The sequence below is a fragment of the Scleropages formosus genome, chromosome 20, assembly GCF_900964775.1.
Source record: "Scleropages formosus chromosome 20, fSclFor1.1, whole genome shotgun sequence".
In the NCBI taxonomy this organism is placed as follows: domain Eukaryota; kingdom Metazoa; phylum Chordata; class Actinopteri; order Osteoglossiformes; family Osteoglossidae; genus Scleropages; species Scleropages formosus.
In genome coordinates this window covers 2,620,300-2,635,269 of record NC_041825.1, presented here as the reverse complement: position 1 = coordinate 2,635,269, position 14,970 = coordinate 2,620,300, and the positions used below count along the sequence as shown (strand labels likewise).

Here is a 14,970-nt window from a genome sequence, read left to right as displayed (position 1 = left end):
GGTTCACACACACACACACACACACATTTTTAGAACCGCTTGTCCCTTACGGGGTCACGGGGAACCGGAGCCTACCCGGCAACACAGGGCGTAAGGCCGGAGGGGGAGGGGACACACCCAGGACGGGACGCCAGTCCGTCGCAAGGTACCCCAAGCGGGACTTGAACCCCAGACCCACCGGAGAGTAGGACTGCGGTCCAACCCACTGCGCCACCGCACCCCACGTGGTCGGTTCAATAAAAACAAATGTGCACAGATTTAAAAGCGGTAGTGCAAAAAAAGTGAGTTTTTTTTGTGCAATAATAGTTTTTAAACGAGGGTTAGTGTGACCTAATGGAGGCTGATGTGGAATGTATTAAAGAAATACAGCAGCCATATTTGGGATGGACACCAATTTAAGTGAGGTTTCAGAGCAGACTCTCAGGGACCCGAGAGGACAATCTCTGCAGACCTTACGAAAGTGGCCGGTGTCCTTCTGGATAGGGGGGTTTGGTTCCGGTGGTCAAAGTTCAGAATTCTGCTCTGCAATGAGCGGTTAGGGGTGGGTATGGGTGGTACAGAGAAAATGTTCAAAAGTTATGGCAGAAAGGTATTAGAGGTATATCATTTGTGATATTTGTGGTCCATTGACGAAGTTGGGCTAAAACACTTTGCCAGTGATCTTATGTACTCATAACCATTGTCTGTCCGATGAGAAGAGGTCATGCTTTACAAGCGCTCATATGTGCAGTTTCAGCTTCTGCTGACATTTCACAAAATGAGCAAAGAATCCTGTGAAATGTGGTGAAAGGCCAGTTGTGTGCTAAAGGAGAGTTGGCCAAACATCTGGTGCTCGAGGAAGCCCGCACTCAGCGATTGCCCCAGGGAGAAATACACGTTTTTCCCACCCAACAGCTGGGTTATCCTTCCACTTCTTAGGTCCCAAATCTGTGAACATGCGATATTACAACAACATCTTGTAAAGGGGAAGATTGTGCAATACTTCTGGAAAGAGATGAAATTTTAAGAATAACCTTTGATCTTGGACTTTTTTCTCCAAATCATTCCCAGCAGTGAGTCTTTGATTTCAATTACATTTCTATTTATAATCCTATTCAGTTCAGTCTGTCGTTGAGTGTAACGGTCAGGGTGCTTCGCTGGGCAACGTTTAGATCCCAGTAATTTATCTCTACAAAATGGACCATTTAGTTCAAAAATGCTCAGTATCCCCCCCCCCTTGCATCAGTGTAAGATGGTAGTCTTTATACAGCCTTTCAGCACCTCATTATCTCAGCAATAATTCATTTATTTCTCCTGACTAATAAGCTTTCAAAATATGTTGTAGGAGAATTATGGACCCCACTTATTATCAGAAATAGGTAAAGGAAGAATCTAGTTGGAAATGACTGCTCATGCCTGTGGTGAACCTGAGGACAGACGTCAGGCACAATTTTCCTTCTACCAGAGGCTGGAGTTCCTCCTTTCTGGAGTTTGTTCTGTTTACACTAAAACAGATTATGATACACTCTCTGTATTTGGCTTATCAGACCATCTGTCAGGAACAGCAGTAATTCCCATCCGTTGTAAAGAGATGTTCCCTTTAATTTTTAAAACCCCCTTAAAAGGTCTCACTGACTGCGAAGAATCCAGGCTATAGAAATTACCTTGTTGTTTCTATCCAGAAACATAAAAAAGTATTGCAGACACAAAAAGGGCGTCTCTCTTATCATATATGTTTTCATAACAACACAATACAATGATTATAAAACCCTTTATTCCGCTATAGTAGATTAAAATGTAATGGCTAAATATAATATTTTATATGCATCTATTTAATGTTTATATATCTGTTATTCATCATTTAGGGCCAAGTTATTGGGAAAAAAAAAAAAAAAAGACTAAAATCCCACACTTGAAGCTCGAACTCACATCTCTCAAGGAAATAACAGACGGGCCATCTCGTAATTTACACACACACACACACACATTTTCAGAACCGCTTGTCCTATACAGGGTCGCGGGGAACCGGAGCCTACCCGGCAACACAGGGCGTAAGGCCGGAGGGGGAAGGGGACACACCCAGGACGGGACGCCAGTCCGTCGCAAGGCACCCCAAGCGGGACTCGAACCCCAGACCCACCGGAGAGCAGGACTGTGGTCCAACCCACTGCGCCACCGCACCCCCCTCTCATAATTTACATTCATCACATTTCTAGTAAGATGTTTTCACAACAGTTAACATTATGCCTTATGCATGCAATAGCACAACTTTAATATAGAGGCACAAAATAATGCTATCATGTCATACCCAGTACATTATTGCATTACTGCAGCTCATTTTAAAGCTCTTAAAAAATCATGTTCTTAGCATCTTGTATATGAAGCCAAAAAACCACGAGAAAGTAACACAACTCCTAACATGTGTCCAGATGTAAAAAGTTATTCTAATTCAGTACATGAATTATGCACATTCTGCACATTCTGAATTATCCAATCTGCCTCTAAGTGATCCTAACTGGTACTCAGTTCTAATGATATTACACTGTGTTTATGGAGGAAGAAAAAACCACTTAATCCACTTAATAATCAGCTGCACCTAATGAGCTCTGTAGCAGGAATTAAATGTATAATTACACATTTTCATTTTATTGCACAAAATAATTTCTGAAATTTTACATTCTGCTGTTCTTCACAACATGGGTTCAGAAACACAGTGTCAGTAAGACATGTATCAGGGCTTCAGGCAGCTGATGGAAAGCTGTAATGAGAAGCTTGTTGAAGGGTAGAAGGTCCTTGTGAAGAAAACGTTAAAGATCATCGTTCATGACCAAAGGCAGCTGACATGGTACTTTCTCTTTTAACTCAGACACATCTCAAGATATTCTCAGTGTGTATATTTACAAATATGTTTTCTGTCATGCCCTCTGTCCTTCTGAATGGCCTCTGTTCATTTTCCCTAATATCCATTACTACGCCTCTCAAGCCCTTGACCTTCAGCAAACTAGTGGTCATGCCAGTCCCCCGATTACTTCAATTCCTGTTATTGGAGCGTTTTTTTTTTGGCTATGGACCTCTGGAATTGAGCTATCAGACACTTAGGTACAGAGATTCTGTCTCAGGAACTTCATTTAGGTTAATCTGATTCTGGTCTACGGAGGTTCTGGGCTTTTGTTGAGGGGGATGGTAATTAGGACCTATAGAGCCTGCAAATTCAAACCACATTTTGTAGTTCTTTTTTTCTGTTAAACTGTCATAATCGAGAATTTGTGCTTTGGGTTAGGAACCGTGGGATTCATTATGACATGGCTGAACCCTAGTGTCCCTCCACATGTGTCTGGGACAGAAGCCCATTTAAATTTTAGAGCTTCACATGTGAACAGCATGTCTGCAAGGAAAAAAAAATCAAAATCCCACAGATGAAAAATCTCTCTCCTTTCTGGTGGTCGGTGTTGTTTTAAGTGGTGAAACATCATTTGAGACGTCAACTGACTGCAATGTTGTGCATCAGCATTAGGCCCTCTGTCACTCAACCAGCTTGTTGTATATTAGCAATGGGAGAACATTTCTCAGTTGACTCTGGTCCAAGCATGTGTTGCTGAGTTGGATATGGAAAACACATTATACTCCAGCTTATGGACTCATGGAGACTGTAGAGAGAAGGCTGAACGCAAAGGGGGAGCCACTCTGAAGACATACTGTCTCAAGAGGAACAGGAGGTGGGTGTTCCTGGCCAGTGTTTAGCTTGAACTTACAGTGAACTCCAGGATTTTCCAGGATTGCTGTTTTCATTCTACAAATACGATTAATTTTCGAACAAAATGACAACATGAACAGCCCTTGACAGCCTCAGCATTGTTAATAAAGACGTCTTTGGGAGTCCTTCAGTGTCACCTAATTGCATAGTTAACCTTTCAACCTGGAACGTCTGGGAATGTGTTTATGGTTTTTACAGTCAATTAACAAGGTGCAAACTCGGGCACCTTCCCTACAACCTTAAGCGGCTTCATACAACCATATAAAGCTGTCTGGCTGTGGCAGATTTACAGAGCTCCTCAGCCTCTGGTGGCCAGTTGGTGGACTTCAGTGGAAGGTCAGTTCTGCCGAGAATGTGGGGACCTAATTCAGCAAGCACACATGACCCACAGTGGGAATGCATGGTGGTCTTAGCCTAATATCCTTGGACAGTTTCATTCGGGGTCAAGTGGGGTCAGCCGGTGACTGTGTAGCGGCCTGCACTTGTTCTTTGTCAACGTAAGTGATGAAGAGTCCCGACTCTGGCGCAGCTGGAGTTAAAACTGCACACAAGGCGCAGGGAGTGGGCCACGTGGGAGCTTTTGAGCCTGGGAAATAATGACAATACCAAACCCATCCCAGCAGTCACAGTCCAGTTCTCTCCCGAAAACCTGAAGAAACACTTTGCTTGCCACAGATGGATTGAAATAGTGAGTCGGTCACAGTTGAAGGCTTGGGCACGGTTATTAAATTTTGGAATGACTGAGATGGGTGCTAGAGAGTTACTATTAATTTCACAGACGAAGTTGCACATCATGGACGTATGCACTTTGGTGCCATCGCTTTGAACGACTCCACCGTCCATCGCAGTTCAAGCTCGTGACAGTCCTCAAATGAATATTTCAAAAAATCAGGATCACGTTTGTGCATAAAGTGATTATGCATTTTGACTTAGAGCTCTATGGACTGATACAGGAAGCACTGGCATTATATGCAATCATAATTACCATTTTTAATTGTAATTTGAGACACAATCTCATCTCCATCAAAAATAGATAGATCAATAACCTGTCTTTATTCTTGAAATGCGTGAATAAGGTTAATGTTATGGAAACTCACCTGCTTATATGTTGTATCCAAATTCAGACAAAAAAGACTAAAATGTGTATCGCAACAAAATCCATAAACTTTTACTTGTGAAATGCTACCTCTGTAATTTAATACTCAGCTAAGTTTGGCTCAGCACTCCATCTATACAAACTGCTGCAATCCGCCAGAGTGTGATTCAGCTCAATGTTGTAAAAAACGCAAAACGTTGCACTTTCATCTGAACTCCACAACTGGTTTTAGAAACAGGTCCGGCAGCTTGGGTGGTTTTTAATGTAAAGTTTCCATTACAAAGGTGTGTTTGCTTCTGGCGAAGTGGGTGGATGGGGGCCCTACTTTGAAAGCGCACTGTCTCACAAAGTGCACTGGTTTGAAGAGGAAGAGCTTTTAACAGCCGGCGAATAAAAGCTTTGGCATTTTCTCTTTCCACCTCTTCCCCCGATGTCTTTCTCTTGTGTTTTGTGAAAGCAGTTCTCGATGCTACGGGCACAATTAAGCGCTGAGTGATGAAATTATATCTCCAGCACCAGCAAATGGAAAAGTGAGTGGAAGGGGAGGGTAGGGAGTCCATTCCATCTCCCTCGGGGGCCTTGGAAAATTGCATTAGACCCAGAGTCAGGCATATTTTTTACATCTCTACCACTCTCTCCGTGCCGCTTCTTTCTCTCATCCTTCACATCTGGTGAAAAACGAAATGGCGAGCAGGTTCTACCACTTTCCCAGAGCCACAGATCAGGGGAACTGTGAATGACGTAAAGGTTCAGTCAATGGCTGGGACTGTTTCTGCCTATATTATAAAGTTGCATGGCAGCTGGGCAATAATGAAATGACAGGAAGAGGTGGGAGTGACATCCTTTATCTGGACTACTGTCTGCATCCTGCCTGTTGCAAGCTACCCCTATCCTCAAGGATGCATCTCATGGCACATCATAAGGGCTCTCGTCTCTGGTGGCTCCAGCAGATTCTAACCTGTATGCACATTTCTGGCTTTATAGTATGAATGATCATGGGTTTGATAAATTCTGTGTTGTTGCAAATCTCAGGCTGACATATAGATTTATGGCTTCTGTTACCTTGGTGGTGGCACTGAAACTGAAGTGAGAGGAACAGAGGGCTGTGCTATAATGCGGGATTTCAGTTTGTGTCCCCTTGGGAAAAACCTTATCCTCCCTGCAGCTGCTCGAGGATGGGGCCTGGTATCTCTGGGGGGCTCTTTTTCTTCTCTTAGACAGAATTGTAGGGAGATCCTGTCCTTTACGCTAATGACTGAAAAAGATACTCGGCCTCCCTGAGCCTGTTGGGGGGGAATGAGAGGACCTACGCATATTGGGAAGCACAGGCCATGTGAAAAACAAGGGAACAAATAGAAGTGATGGAGGAAAAAACAAATATTTCCTATCACACTGACAATTTCAACCAATCACAACCTTTGATTAAGGTACATGTAGTATCACAACTGAAATAGCAGAAATGTTATGATGATGATAAATATTATTAATTTATTAATACCTTGTTTTTAGTTATTAATTTACTTGTTTGTATTATTATTATTATTATTATTATTATTATTATCAAAATTTCCTAAAAGCTACTTACAATAAATTACCCATTTATACAACAGGGTAATTCTAAGCACCTTGCTCAGGAGTGCTTAAACAGAAGCAGGATCAGAAATTTGTTTGTAACACAAGTCAGTTGCAGTGATCTTGTCAGCTATTTCTTTATGTCATAAACATCCATGGATGAAATTATCATAGTGTCTCTGTCCATAGACTATCTTGTCTCTTACCCTCTGCTTCCTAGATAGACTTTGGTTATTAATATGCAGTTACTAATAAGTGATTGCAGATAATCAATGAAGGAATTAAAATATAAAACCAAATGTGAAGCTACAAATATAAATAAACAAATAAATAACATTGGTGCTGTGATGCATCAAATACAGCATTTATTTTGGTTGTTTAATTTTGGCTGAAATATTTTTGTTTCAGGAACCCTTTTTCCCATGGATTTATGGAACAAATTAACTCTTTTATGTGAGGACTCGGTGTGCGCACACGATGGCTATGATTTCAAAAGCTCAAGGATCCTTATTTATTGGTTGAAATGAATAACCCAGTCATATCTTAAAATGAAAAGGGCCTTTGAACAATATTAGTGACTCTGACACTTTGAATCTTACTGCACAATCCGGCCGAAGAGTCTGTGCCCAAAGAACTATCATATAAAGAGGAAAATACGTGTAATCCCTTACTGCTACCATACCTCTTGGGTAAGAATTTCACTGAGCCTGAAATGTGCCCTCTACTTCTGCACCTTGGCACTGATGACGGGGGAGGGTTAGTCAAGACTTGGAGTTAAATTTCAGAGAATCAGACTTCGCTGGCAGGAAAACACCACAGCAGGTCCTCATTGTAGCAGTTACACTTTCGCACCTAAACTGAGTGCACTGACACCCTAATCGGCAGAGCAGAAGAATTCAAGGTGTCCGTTACAATAAACCATATGTCATTTTGCCCTGAAACGTAAACAAAGACATATCCATGCACATGTGGAGAATCACAGAGCAGTTTCATGTATCAGTGATCTTGGCAATATATGATCTCCACTCTTTATTGAAGACAGTCTTCACTGATTAACAGCCTCAGTGCTGCCGCCTTCATTTCGCTAATTGAGTCCTGTGAGAGCGTGTCGCCATCTGTATCTATTAGACAAGGTCATGTTTGGAGAACCTCGTTTCAGAAACGTTTGTGGAAGTGAGCTTGATGTCACGGTGCAAAGAAACAAAAAACGAGCACCGAGATGGCTGCAAAACCATCGTCCATCTGCAGAACTGTTTAGCGCAAACCAGCCTGAGTTCTGCCCTAGATTTCCCAACTGTGCTTTTCGCACCATCCGTGGAGAAGCCGGTCTTTCAGACAAACAGTCCCACAGATAAAACATGCCACAAGCACGAAGAGCAAGTGTGTAGTTGATTAATAATACGGTTTAATGAATAGCTACATATGTTAGTAATATTGATACGGTTGTTATGGCTTCCTTGTTCGCTGTTTCATGCACCACGTTTCGTGAAGCCCTCTGAAAACCAGTACAGAAACCTTATCGTTATGTTGTGAAAGAACGCATCAGTCATGGAGTGGAGGCCAGCTTCACTGACAGTAGGTCTCTGTTATTACGAATGATGAGAATAGTCTACGCTATTTAGCTAATGAGATTGCAATTTATGGCAACACGTTTGGCATAGGGTCAATAAACAATACTTTTAGTAAGGCTCGAGAAGTATGGAGGGATCAGGAGAACCCCAGAGAGAAGTCTGGGAAGACACATTTTTTTTTAACCCTGCTGACAGGTAGAATAAAGATAGTGCTGTTTTGGAGGGAAGATGAAAAGACAAGGCGTCAGATGCTATGTTTTGCTTTAGGTTACCTTTATGATACTAACTCACCCCAAGATGCAGAAGAACTGAAAATGAAAACTTTATTTAGTGAAAAAACAAACATTTTATCTAGCCGGTTTAATATTAATATACATTTTTCTTAGAATTTGAGAAAGCTCATTTTTATCATTTTTATACAAACAGGCACCTTCCCTACAAATTCAGACGTGTACAGTATATTCAATGTACTGCATTTTTAAATACTGCAAGAGTATGTATTTTTAGGAAAGCTGCCTGTTTGTACAAAAAATATAAATGAACTCTTACAGTATTTAAAATGCAGTACATAGAATATAGATTTTATTATAATTTTACTGTTTTTTCAACTCAGAATGGTAATCCTGAAGGATGATTTAACCTGTCTTCTATTTTTTCTCTGAACAAAATAACTAACTGTCCAAAGAGAAAGCAAGAATACCTGATTTAATTGAAAATAACAGCGTGCTCCTGGATAAAACCTACCATAAACTGCATATTATGTAGTTTCCTCTTTAAAATATTTTCACTCCATTTTGCATTCATTTTTTTACTGACACAATGGTGTCCATGTTATGTTATGAATATTTGTTTGCCACAACAGAATAAAATAATTTTTAAAGTTTATTTTACATATCTAGTTCTGATCCTGTATTCCTTAAACACCCTCTCTTTTGTGCTAATTTACAATGAGAACACAAAGCCAAAGCCAAGAGAGAGCAGACTAAATGTTGTATGGAAAAGTCTGAGGTAGTTTTGGGATTTTAAAATTGCTTCATAGCTATAAAAGCATATTCAGGCACAAACAGCTTGTTCTAATTACGTCCGAAGTAAAAACTGTACAACGTATATTTTTAATGTAAAAATACTTCAGACAATGTATGGCCTCTTAAAACTTGATTTATCTTCATCTCTGCCCACAAATAAAATTATATAATATATGTTATATTCTAAAATATATTTCTTTTTCTGTATCATTATTTGTTAATATAGAGAGCAAAAGAGTTTTTTTTTTTTTTTTTAAACAACACATCCTAGAAAACATTTAGCAGCTTTCTGGTTTTTGCAAATGCCTCAAAAGTTTTAGTGTATTCATTTGTTGGATTATTTAAAGTACTGATCCAATATCCACCCAGATTCAGAACTGAGAACTGTAATAATCTCCTTTACTCTTGTGATTTTACAGCCACAGCTGCAGTCAAAGCAAGATAGAACAAACTGGGAGGGCGAAAGTAAACTTTTGGATATCACTACTTATCTCACATAAACCTTACCATAATGATGAACAGAGCGCATTTTTTGGAGATGGACAGGACAGTTACCAGACCTATGTCAACACCTCCACAGCTCCGCTTACCTTAATAGCACTGGGTGGCAGCTGCATTTTCACTTAATTCTCCTATCACATCCTCTTGTCAACGGACATTTATTCTGTAAGGCTACCAAGACTGCAAAAAATAAAAATCTGTGTGTTCTTGGTTCAGAAAAGTTCTTAGGTTTCCCAAAATTGTGATTACCTGCCCACAGCTTCCTTATCCTGAGTCCTGAGAGCTTATCCTCATAACTGAACGTGTATGGTTAGAGATAGAATGGGAGACTGTCACGTAGCTGAAGACAGACCTATGCCAATTGACCACACTCAGAGACACAATTAAACACGTTGGCTTGGAGAGTTCTACGGAGAGACATCATTAAGCCAGAGATGCTTTGAAAAAGACAGTAAACTGCACCGTGAAGCTTCTTACAGGCTTCAGAAGCAAGTAATAAAATAGCACCAACACAAGTACTTTGCTCATGGGTAGTATAGCTGGATTAAAACCTGTTACCTTTGGGTGCAAAGACAGCTGTTCTAACCAGTATGTTACCATCTGGCTCATAATGATGTATTTCTAATGCCCAGATCCAGTGTTTTTCAGTCTACAGTATTTGTACCTGAGTAATTGTTTCACATAGAGTGAACTCAGACAAAATAGCTTGTCAGGAGTGGGATTTGAACCCACGCCTCCAGTGGAGACTGCAACCTAAACGCAGCGCCTTAGACCACTCGGCCATCCTGACCATTTAGCAAGTGCTCCCTACTGTCATTCCTGACAAAGATATATACATACATGTAAAATTTTGGAGGGGACACAGAGGCATAGTGGGTTTGGCTGGGGCCAGCTCTGTGGTGGGTCTGGGGTTCAAGCCCTGCTTGGGCTGCCCTGGAGCAGACTTGTGTCCTGTCTGGGATGTCCCCTGGCCCCCAGCCTCATGCCCTGTATTGCTGGGTTAGGCTCTAGTTTGTGTGTTCACTTATTTGTTTGATCGATTGTAAAAGTAGCAGGGGGGTGGTGGTGCAGTGGGTTGGACCAGATCCTGCTTTCTGGTGGGTCTGGGGTTCAAGTCCCGCTTGGGGTGCCTTGTGAGGGACTGGAGTTCTGTCCTGGGTGTGTCCCCTACACCCTGTGCTGCCAGGTAGGCTCCGTGACCCCATATGGGACAAGCAGTTTTGAAAGTGTGTGTGTGTAAAAGTAGCATTGTCACTCAGGTAGCAGAAAATTGTAGTTTGGGTTTTGACCATTTTTTTCTTCCCAGGCTTTGACGTAGCAAGTTAATTAATTGAAGGCTGAGGTTAGTTATTCTTTTTCTGTTTTTTATATTTAAGTACACTTGGGATTCTGTTTACTTTTTGTACGCTTTTCTTATATGTCCACTTTTTGTGCTGTTTTTTTATGCTTTTTGTTGTCTAATAACACGCTCTCCTGTTCGTGTGTATAATTTTTTGCCCTGTCAATTTATATATAATCCATTCATGGTACAGAAACTTTACGTTACACCCCTTTGCGCCCCTAAAGAGCCTTGGGGGTGTAACACTAAAATTCTGAGAAAAAGCAAAGTTACTTTTTACTTATAGTTCAGCGAAACAATTCTACTTGAACTTTGAATCACTTGATACAGTAGAGTTGCTGCTGTCCACTCTAAAGGACCTTGGTTTGAGACCTGCTGCTGTATTCTTCATCAAGGTATAGGCAGTCCCTGGGTTACGAACATCTGACTTACGTACAACCCATAGTTACAAACTACCTCCCGTAAATCCTATTATATTAAAAATATGAGTTAAATACAATGGTTCGTAATAACAAACGGGTGCTGCTTTGCGACACATATTAAAACACTGTCCATAAGCAGCGGTTTGTTGTTTGCGGGCAAGACACATGAGCCTGAGGTAGAATGAAGACTTCCTTTTTTCAGTTGGACAGAACGGTGTCTCGTGCATTACTGTATTTGGCTTTAATTTTCTTTCCTTTTACCCTCGTAATCATGGCACCAAAGCGTAAATGTGATCCAAGTGATGGTGATGCATCAAAGAAAAGAAAAACAATCACGACTGCAACTAATGTGGAAATACAAAAGCGATCAGAGAAAGGTGAAATGCCAGCGAACACTGGAAAAGCGTTAGGCTACAGTTGGTCAACAAAGGACAAAGTGAAAATAACGGAGCATGTAAAAGGCTCTGTCCTGATGAAATCTACAATTATCCGACATAAGTACAAATTTGACTTAAAGACAGACTTAGGATCGGAACTCGTTCATAATGTGGGGACTGCCTGTACTTACTTTCAACTGACACAATAAAAATTACCCAGCTGCATATATGGGTAAATAACTTAGTGTACAAATGCCACACTACAAATCTTCCTGCCATATAGGGGACCCAGTGGCCTAATGGATAAGGCATCAGCCTCCGGAGCTGGAGATTGTGGGTTCAAGTCCCACCTGGGTTGATGTAGAAGTTACCAATGAGGTGTTCAAGCTAGTTAAGCATGTGTTTTGTTTTGTGAGATCTGCATCGCTGTGTGTAAAAACATCTGCCGAATGATTAAATATAAATGTGAATTTCGACCTCTTGTCACTGAGACTCCAGCTTCCCACACATAAATCAGATGCTCATTTCTATTGTGAGTGGCCCTTATAATTATCTTAGAAATCTGCAGTTCTGGCATAATTTTGATGAACCTTTCCAGCTCTTCTACCCAAGTCTCATGTCACACATTAGTCAACATTAGGGCTGCAAGTGTCGTGGTGGACCTTCAGGTCTGAGTCCCAAGAGAGCGGTGTTTTGGCTTTGAAGTGGTCAGTCTTGTTTGGTGATTACCAAGCTGCGCATTGGAATGAAAAATGGCATGTTCTTTGTACATCACTTCATGCATGAAAGAGTCAGAATAAATAACTGCTCTTAAAGTGACACTTATGAATGTTGTCTGGATATTGTTTATACAGTAGACCCATGTTGTGGTGAGGGAATGCAGTAAAAGAAGAATTAGTACCATTATTTTATTGCTAATAGTAAATATGATTTATTGCACAGATAATCTTATCTACACAATTGGCCCACGCTATAAAAATATAAAATAACTTTCCCATAGTTCCAAAAATTATGTTCTGACACTCCTACAATCTTGTGTAGTTTTTTACAGTTTGAACATAGTGACAACAATATTACATTCTGCTGTTGTTTTGCTTTGGTTGTCTTTACTTTGGTCAGGGTAAGTCAGCCAGAAATAAAGTACATAACCAGTTTTTACATAGCTGTACTGCAACTACAGTCACTACAGTAAAGAAACATCACTTGACCAAAATATTGTAATTTACCTTTATATCTTTTCTCTAAAGCAACTTACCTATAATTTTTTTCCCATTACAGCAACATCTGACTGGAGCAGTTTAGGATAAACACCTCGCTCAAGGTTTCTGCAGCTGGAAATGAGGTTTGAACCCCTGACCTTTGCATCCAGAGGCAGCAGCTCCAACCACAACTCCGCCAGCTTCTATGAAACATGAGTTGATCTAATTAGTCCTCTAAAAGATAATAACTAAACAATGTATAATTAATGACACGTCTGTTGACTTCTTTTTTTTAATATCCAGAGAGCAGCAGACAACAGAATCAGAATTTGTGTATATTTCCAAAAGGTTTAATTTCTTTCCGTTTAAAATATGGAGCCAACAGTAGATGTATCCATTCTACGGTGCAAATGAGTCGCTGCACAATGAGGTGGATAACGAGAGGCTTGGTCTTTTGTATGAATTAGTTTCATTCTCCAGGTTGGTTTTTCAGCATCCCTTCATATGGTATAGAGCCATAGCATCCAAAGATAATACTCACAGAGCATGTTTGCACAGGACTTGGCACTTTGGCATAGAGGAATGTTGGACACCTTTAGTCTGCATTCTGTCTCAACAAAGACCACTGAAAGTAGAGAGGACTCGCCTGCAAGACAGAGCTACCTTTGTTACGACGCTGATGTTAAATAAACTAAGCTCAGTGTTAAATAAGCCGTGACTGAAATGAATTTCTCAAGTCCTTTTAAAAACCATGGTGCACAAGAAAATAACACTCAGCGAATGAAAAGAAAGTGACGCATGAACTTTGTTGCTGACAAAAGATGAAATCCTTGATTATTAACTGCTGCCAGTAATTTTGAAATGCAAGTCATTTTGTGCGGGTCTGTTATCTTTTCAAGCGTGCCCTATTCTTCGGCACACAACAGCTACCAGTCTTGTCAATAGGTTGTGTGGTCACATTTGAATACAGGTATGCCCCAGGAAGAGTGGAAAACTACGGAAAGAGTAGCCATATCAGCATTGAGTTTTTCCCTCCTGGACTTAAAGTTGTTAAGTTGTTATACCCCATCAGTTACCTGAGTCAAGTAGGCTTAGGCTTCCACGCCTTAAGGAGTGTCCATGCAAGCTTCAATTTTCATGTGAAATTAGGCACCTCCCTCGGCTTGAGGGAACGAAGCTTGAAACAGCCGTGATCAAATTCTCTTCTGTGCCGAAACGGTTGATATAAATGAGGAGAAGTTTTCATTTCAAATTTTAATTTCAAAGAGTCCTTGAATCATACTCTTCCAGCTCTGAACATTTCAGGCAGCATGGGATGTACAGCTTTATTTCACCATACCAGACAGGAAAGAACCGCCTCTGACTTCTCTGTGTCAAATGATGATTTCTTTAAATGTATCACTTGTCTTTGGCGGCGTGTGCCTGGCCTGGAAATTATTTTTGTCTAAACTGACAGTTATGTCATTCTGGATGAGCATGGACATTCTCCATAAGGAATTCACTGAAGAATTGTTTTTGTTCCTCATTATCAGGTCCTACATTTTGTGTCCCTCCCTTTTAATATTCCAAATGTCATTTGTTTGAACGTTCATTTATTTTGACTATTTTTTTTTGCTTTCTTTATAATTCTGCATATAGACATCATGACTTCCATGCAAAGAATTTACCCCAGCTGAATTTGTCAAGCATGACCTGTTTATATGAAAGTCCCAAACAAGGCAGTTGAAGCTAAATTATTTTGTGCCGACAAAACATGAACTTCATCACTTCCACCATGTAATGAAGATCATGTCAACTGAACAGAATCACTGAAGAGAGACCAAAGAAATTAATCCGAGTGCCATTCCCATCAGTGTGATCTTCTGGACTTTGTGTATTTACAGTGCCTTGAAAAAGAAACAGACTTTTGATCAATTTCCACATTTTACTGATTCACGAATGATATGCGTACATTTTATTGTATGTGATATTTTATTTAAAAAAATACTACAACTCTAAATTAATTAAGCTCATATTGAATTTATGCTGTAAAATATTTTTTAGAAACACAAAAAAAAAAAAAAACCCTTAAATATGCTGTTTTAGTTAGTATCCAAACTATATAAACAAGTTTTAAGTAAACATGGAAGATGGGT

At 40.3% G+C, this 14,970-nt stretch overlaps 2 non-coding genes across 2 annotated transcripts; one reads left to right on the top strand and one right to left on the bottom strand.

Moving 5' to 3' along the window:
• Window positions 1-10,205: 10,205 nt before the first annotated feature.
• On the bottom strand, window positions 10,206-10,288 carry trnal-uag (transfer RNA leucine (anticodon UAG)). Its single transcript has one exon. It is a non-coding gene; the product is annotated as a tRNA-Leu (tRNA).
• Window positions 10,289-11,921: 1,633 nt separating this feature from the next.
• Window positions 11,922-11,994, top strand: trnar-ccg (transfer RNA arginine (anticodon CCG)). Its single transcript has one exon. It is a non-coding gene; the product is annotated as a tRNA-Arg (tRNA).
• Window positions 11,995-14,970: the final 2,976 nt, after the last annotated feature.